Below are 6,000 nucleotides of genomic sequence, written 5' to 3' on the forward strand. Positions count from 1 at the left end.
AATCATGTATGTATTATCTTGTTTCAGGCATATTGATGGTGATCACAAACTTATAGAACCATATCGTTTTGTTATACACGGAGGTATTGACGGTTATTCCCGACTAATAGTTTATTTGAGGGCGTCCACCAATAACCGAGCAGAAACCGTTTTACAACTCTTTCTGCAGGCAACAACAACGTACAACATTCCCTCTAGAGTCCGAAGTGACATGGGCCTAGAAAACATAGATGTGGCAAGATTTATGTTAAATACAAGAGGATTAAATAGAGGTAGCATAATTACTGGAAACTCTGTCCATAATCAAAGAATAGAAAGGCTTTGGCGTGAAGTTAATCGTATTGTGGTGAGTCGATTTCTCAACATATTCCTGTTTCTTGAAAACACAGGGAATTTCATACCAACTAATGAAGCCCATCTTTACTGCCTGCACATAGTATCCCTTCCATTAATTAATGCTTCTTTAAGTGAACTAATTGCTCAGTGGAATGATCATCCAGTAAGTACCGAATCAAACTTAAGTCCACGACAAATGTGGTCGCAAGGAATGTTGGAAAGGAGATATTCAAATCTTACTGCAGTACAAGATGTCATGTGCAACAATTCTGTGAACTTTGAAGATTTTGGCATTGAGGAAGAAGGTCCTGTTTCTACTTTGCATCCACCTGTAGTAACTGTACCACAGTCTACTATAGAACTTTCAGTGGAGGATGAGAGAACTATTCAACAAGCACTTAGCACTATTCCTTCAAATGAGAATGGAATCACCTCGTATATTGCAGCTCTGCAAGTAATTGAAAGAATAAATGGTCTTGATTAAATTTATGTACAAACATAATGAAACACTTTAATAGAAGCTATGTTAAATATGACAAATGTAAAATTGATCATTCCAGAAAACATCCATACCTCCCCCACGGATGAAATTTGAAGTTAACCCCCCTATCCCCTTCGGATGTTCTGATACACTTACTATTGTCAGAAACAAATTTCCCCTCTGGACGGCACAAATTTCCTCCTTGGGGGGAGTATGGATTTTTCTGGAACAACCCAATGGCAAATCATAATGTCATTATTCATTGTCATTTTGACAGTTACACAATGATACTGTCATGCTAAGTAACACCAAGTATTTTTAGTTTAATGCATTTTTAAACTACAATCCTGGCCAAAACCATTGACTACACTCAAAATGATTTTTATGCAAAACATCAACATTTCTGTCTCGACTTCCCCCCTCGCCCCCCTAATCAATGTTGAGCCCATGCTGAATACTTGAATAAGTTCTTACACATCACCCAACATTGATTTGTGGGGGAAAGGGGGAGAATTTTGAAATATATTCCGTGACTACTGACTGTAGTGGCAATTAACACTGAGTGTCGTCAATGTTTTGACCAGGATTGTCTGAAAAGAATGATTTATTTAATCTCTTAAATTGGTCTCATATAAACAGCCAACAATCTTTTCTCACTTTCTCCTTTGTCGTAAGTTAATATTGTACTGTTGCAAGTATAATGTTACAAAAGTTAACATACTATTAAGGTGGCTCTGGTATATTCCTTAAACATTAAACTGTCAACACCTACGCACGTGGTCATATTTATAAACAGTTTTACATGTTATCGTGTAATAGTCATAAATTATTTGTAATGGCGACTGAAGCACTACGATCGCGCGACGTTAGACAAGTTTATATGATAACATATAGCCAAGCGGACCTAACAATCTTTCCTTCAAGAAGTGACTTTGCCCAAGCATTAGTTCTGGCATTTAAGAAGGACAATAAACTTTTGCAGTGGTGCTGTTGTCTCGAAAATTGTCAAGATGGTGGCAAGCACTATCATATTGCAATCAAGCTTGAACGTAGGCAAAGATGGCTAAGAATTAAACGGTTTCTGCTAGACAACTTTCATGTTTCAGTACATTTTTCCTCGTCACATCACAACTACTACAGTGCCTGGGAATACGTCACTAAGTCTGACGAAGAATATATTCAAAGTCCTGGTCATCCGGACTTGACGAATGGTGAGCCACCGAAAACCGATTCTGCTAGTGTGACAATAGCAAATGGTATCAGAGATGAATCAGGCAGCGACGACGGGGAATCAACGTCCAAAAGGTCGAGAAAACGAAAGAAGAGATTGACGTCTTTGGAAGTGTCTGAAATAGTGCAAGCGAAGTCCATTAAGACTCGTACAGAATTGCTTGCTCTTGCGCAAAAGCAAAAAGCTAAGGGTAAATCTGATCTTGCGGAGTTCATCATGAACAGACAACCAAAAGTTGTAGCCCATATATTAAAAACTACATGGGACATGTTGAATGCGGAAGCTAAACTTGAAAGAAGCAGGAAAACACGCATCCAGTTACTTGAGGAAGCAAGGACACACGAATGTGCTGAGAACTGTGAAGGTCGTTGGTTGCAATGCGCCAAAGAAGTTTTAGCAGCTAACGGTATAAATGTAGTTGAATTTGCCAATTCTATCTTCGCACTGTTACAAAAGGGACGGGGTAAATATCGAAATGTCATGCTCGTCGGCCCGGCTGATTGGGGCAAAACCTTTTTGCTCAGGCCCTTAAATGTGCTTTATCACACCTTCAATAATCCCGCTACTGGCACCTTCGCATGGGTTGGCGTCCAAGAAGCCGAGTGCATTTTTCTTAACGATTTCCGTTGGAATGAAAAATTGATTCCTAATTGGCATGACCTGCTTCTGTTACTCGAGGGCGAGCCTGTACACTTTTCTGCACCCAAAACCCACTACGCTGAAGATATTTTATTGGAGTCTGATACGCCAGTGTTTGCAACAAGCAAAAGTAGATTGACATACGTCAGAGGGGGGACAATCGATGAGCGGGAGACGGAAATGATGTCGGTTCGTTGGAAGCTATTTTCACTCACTCATCAGATCCCAGAAGAACAACCGATGAGGATCAAACCTTGCCCTCGTTGCTTTGCAACTCTAGTATGCAACGAACAGCATAATGTGTAAAACAATAATGCCGCAATATCCGGAAATCAACTCTATATACGCGAATAGCTATATCTCATGCTAATGATATTATAGAATACAGTTTACAGCGTAATATACTAAGGTGCTTTGTACGTGTTTATTTCATGTCGCTATTTAAAAAACCAACATGCCTACTTGTATTATTTAAAAACAAACATTAGGAGTTAGCGAGTGCATTAAAAAAACACACTTATTCAACGGTTCACCATTGGTGCACCGTACAGTGATATAAGATATGATGATTCAATTACTTTATGTCAGAAATGGTGAACCCTTGTGATTTTGAAAATATTAAAGAATTTGCGCGAAAAATACATCACAGTTAATAGCATTGTAAATAGCTTAAAGACAGTACGATTGATTTCTTCTACTTTTATTGTTCTGAATGATATTTTGCATTTTTCTAGCGCGCTCTTTGGTGCGCCGTTAAAACGACACCGCATTGAATTTTGTAATTATAATATATCGACTTCATTATAGTATATACTCCTGTAAATAATTTTTTTTTTATTATATTCACTGATAGTTCAATAATTCGACCTGCAAATATGCAATATATGTTTACTTTGTATTAATCAGTCAAATATACAGCTACTTAGTACCTAATTCTTTGACCCCTTCTACTTATAATCATGCTCATTCGTTTATCCATTGACCCTATTATATTATCAATGCACTCGAGAGGAAAAGACTTGAACGTGTTTATAACTCGCGTGGCGAATTCATTATAGCTCTCCTGTACTATACATCCGCTGATTGCTTGTCTGTCGAGTTCTCGTCTCACAAGATGAAACAGATTCTCGATCGGATTTATATCAGGACTTCTAGGTGGTATTGAAAGCAAATCTGACCCTGATTCTCTCATAGCCATTTTCGCTGCTTTACTATTTTGACAAGGGCAACCATCTTGAATCCACAGTTTAGACTGCCATTTATCAGCTTTTTGAAACAAAGTTGGAAACTTGCGATTTATGTAGTCCTGAAAGTAGGAACCGGACATTTTATCATACTGTTCGCAATCTAGAACACCTTTCCCATGCGATATAGCCACCATAAGCTTTACTAATTTTCTTTAATAGCCACTTCCTTCCTTCTTCCCTTTTGCTGTGCACCCAAAATCAAGACCTTCACTTGGCTTTCTCCAAATTCGTCCTTTAGGCGAACTCCCTTGATCAAATGGATTTCGTTTGTATGCAAAGCTAACACCGTCTAAAAAAAAGTTTATGTCTCTCTCCCATACATTGTTTGGATATTCTTTCTTCATTTTATTGGCAAAGGAAAGTCTCTTTTTTAAATCGCTTTTCTTTAAAATGCCCTTTTTTCTTGCTTGCAAATATTTAAAACCGGCGTTATTCATCGCCCCGCAAACTGTACGCATACTAACTTTTGTCAGATCTATTCCAGCCTCTCTAGCAAGTCTCTTAGACGTAAAAGTGCCATCTCTTTCACGTAATTTTTTAATTGTCCTTACTAAGACTCTCTTATCCCTTTCATTCAATCTTTTTGGTCTACCTCCTTTGTTTATTTTCTTCCCTTGAACACTAGAGATTCCAACCTTTTTATATTTATATATACAAGAACGTGATATCTTTAGCTTTCGAGCTATTTCACTAACACTCAAATCCTTTTCATTGAGTAATAGGCACAGATATGCAATTTTCTCTGGAGGAAGACTCTTGCCACACATGTTTAACTCAAAGTTAGATATAGTAAACCAGATTGATGAGGTAGTTAATTAAATCATTAGTATATGACGTCATTTGACCTCCTTAGTATTAAATTGGGCAAACATTGACGCGTAGCCAGCGAAATATATATCTTGCCAATTTGCATATTTTCAGACAATCCTGGCAAAAACCATTGACTACACTCAAAATGATTTGTAGTTTTTTATGCAAAACATCAACATTTCTGTCTCGACTTCCCCCCTCGCCCCCCTAATCAATGTTGAGCCCATGCTGAATACTTGAATGAGTTCTTACACATCACCCAACATTGATTTGTGGGGGAAAGGGGGAGAATTTTGAAATATATTCCGTGACTACTGACTGTAGTGGCAATTAACACTGAGTGTCGTCAATGTTTTGACCAGGATTGTAGCTCATGTGAGTCCTGTCTGCCAACAAAACAATCTTATCTCACATACAAAACATTTCTTGTTATTTTTGAAAACACATGTAAGTTTTGAAATGGTACGTTTCCATTCTTGAATTGTACAAATTAGCCTCGTCCATATCCCTGGTATTGTGAAAATATTGCTACATTCATTGCTTTTCGAAACTCAGTATAACTGCTGTGACAGAGAGGCAGCTGAACACTAAAGAAGCACGAATCAGCATCAGGGTAGATAGCTGTAGAACTGGATGAGAATGAAATTTTCAACATGGATGATGGGAGGTATGGGTGCCCAGCGATGAACTGTACAACTTCACTTAAAGTTGGAAGACCAGATAATACACCATCGTTTTGTTGGTTTGATGGAGTGGCTCCTACAATTAAAATGCATAACATGTAGTCTACATAAAAATTACCTGACAAATAACTACCAAGGACCAATGTTCTTGTGAAATTTACTGATGTTTTGTGTAAGCCTTAACTCATGATTTGTTTAAATTTATAGATCGATAGTTTGTTTTCCACAGAAAATCACACCAGAGGATAATTGACACAAATTTGCATTACCAGTGTTGCTTCCACCTTCTTCTGTTTCCTTGATATATTGTTGAAACCAATTCATGACATTTTTCTCTTCACCAACAAGACTCCTCAGCCATTCTTTGTTTATGATGTTAAAAACATCACAAGCTTTAAGCTTCACATCATTCACCGAAGGGAAAACATATTTAGTGCAGCTACGACACATCTGCAAAAATTGCAATAAGGAAACACTCTCCAAACCTTCCCGTAATTGTTGCAACTCTTCATTTCTTGTTTTTAATACTACATGAATTATTAAGCACTGACAAGCCCTGTGCTTATTCTTTAA

The sequence above is a fragment of the Dendronephthya gigantea genome, unplaced genomic scaffold (genome assembly GCF_004324835.1).
Source record: "Dendronephthya gigantea isolate DGI-Jeju-01 unplaced genomic scaffold, DenGig_1.0 000106F, whole genome shotgun sequence".
In the NCBI taxonomy this organism is placed as follows: domain Eukaryota; kingdom Metazoa; phylum Cnidaria; class Anthozoa; order Malacalcyonacea; family Nephtheidae; genus Dendronephthya; species Dendronephthya gigantea.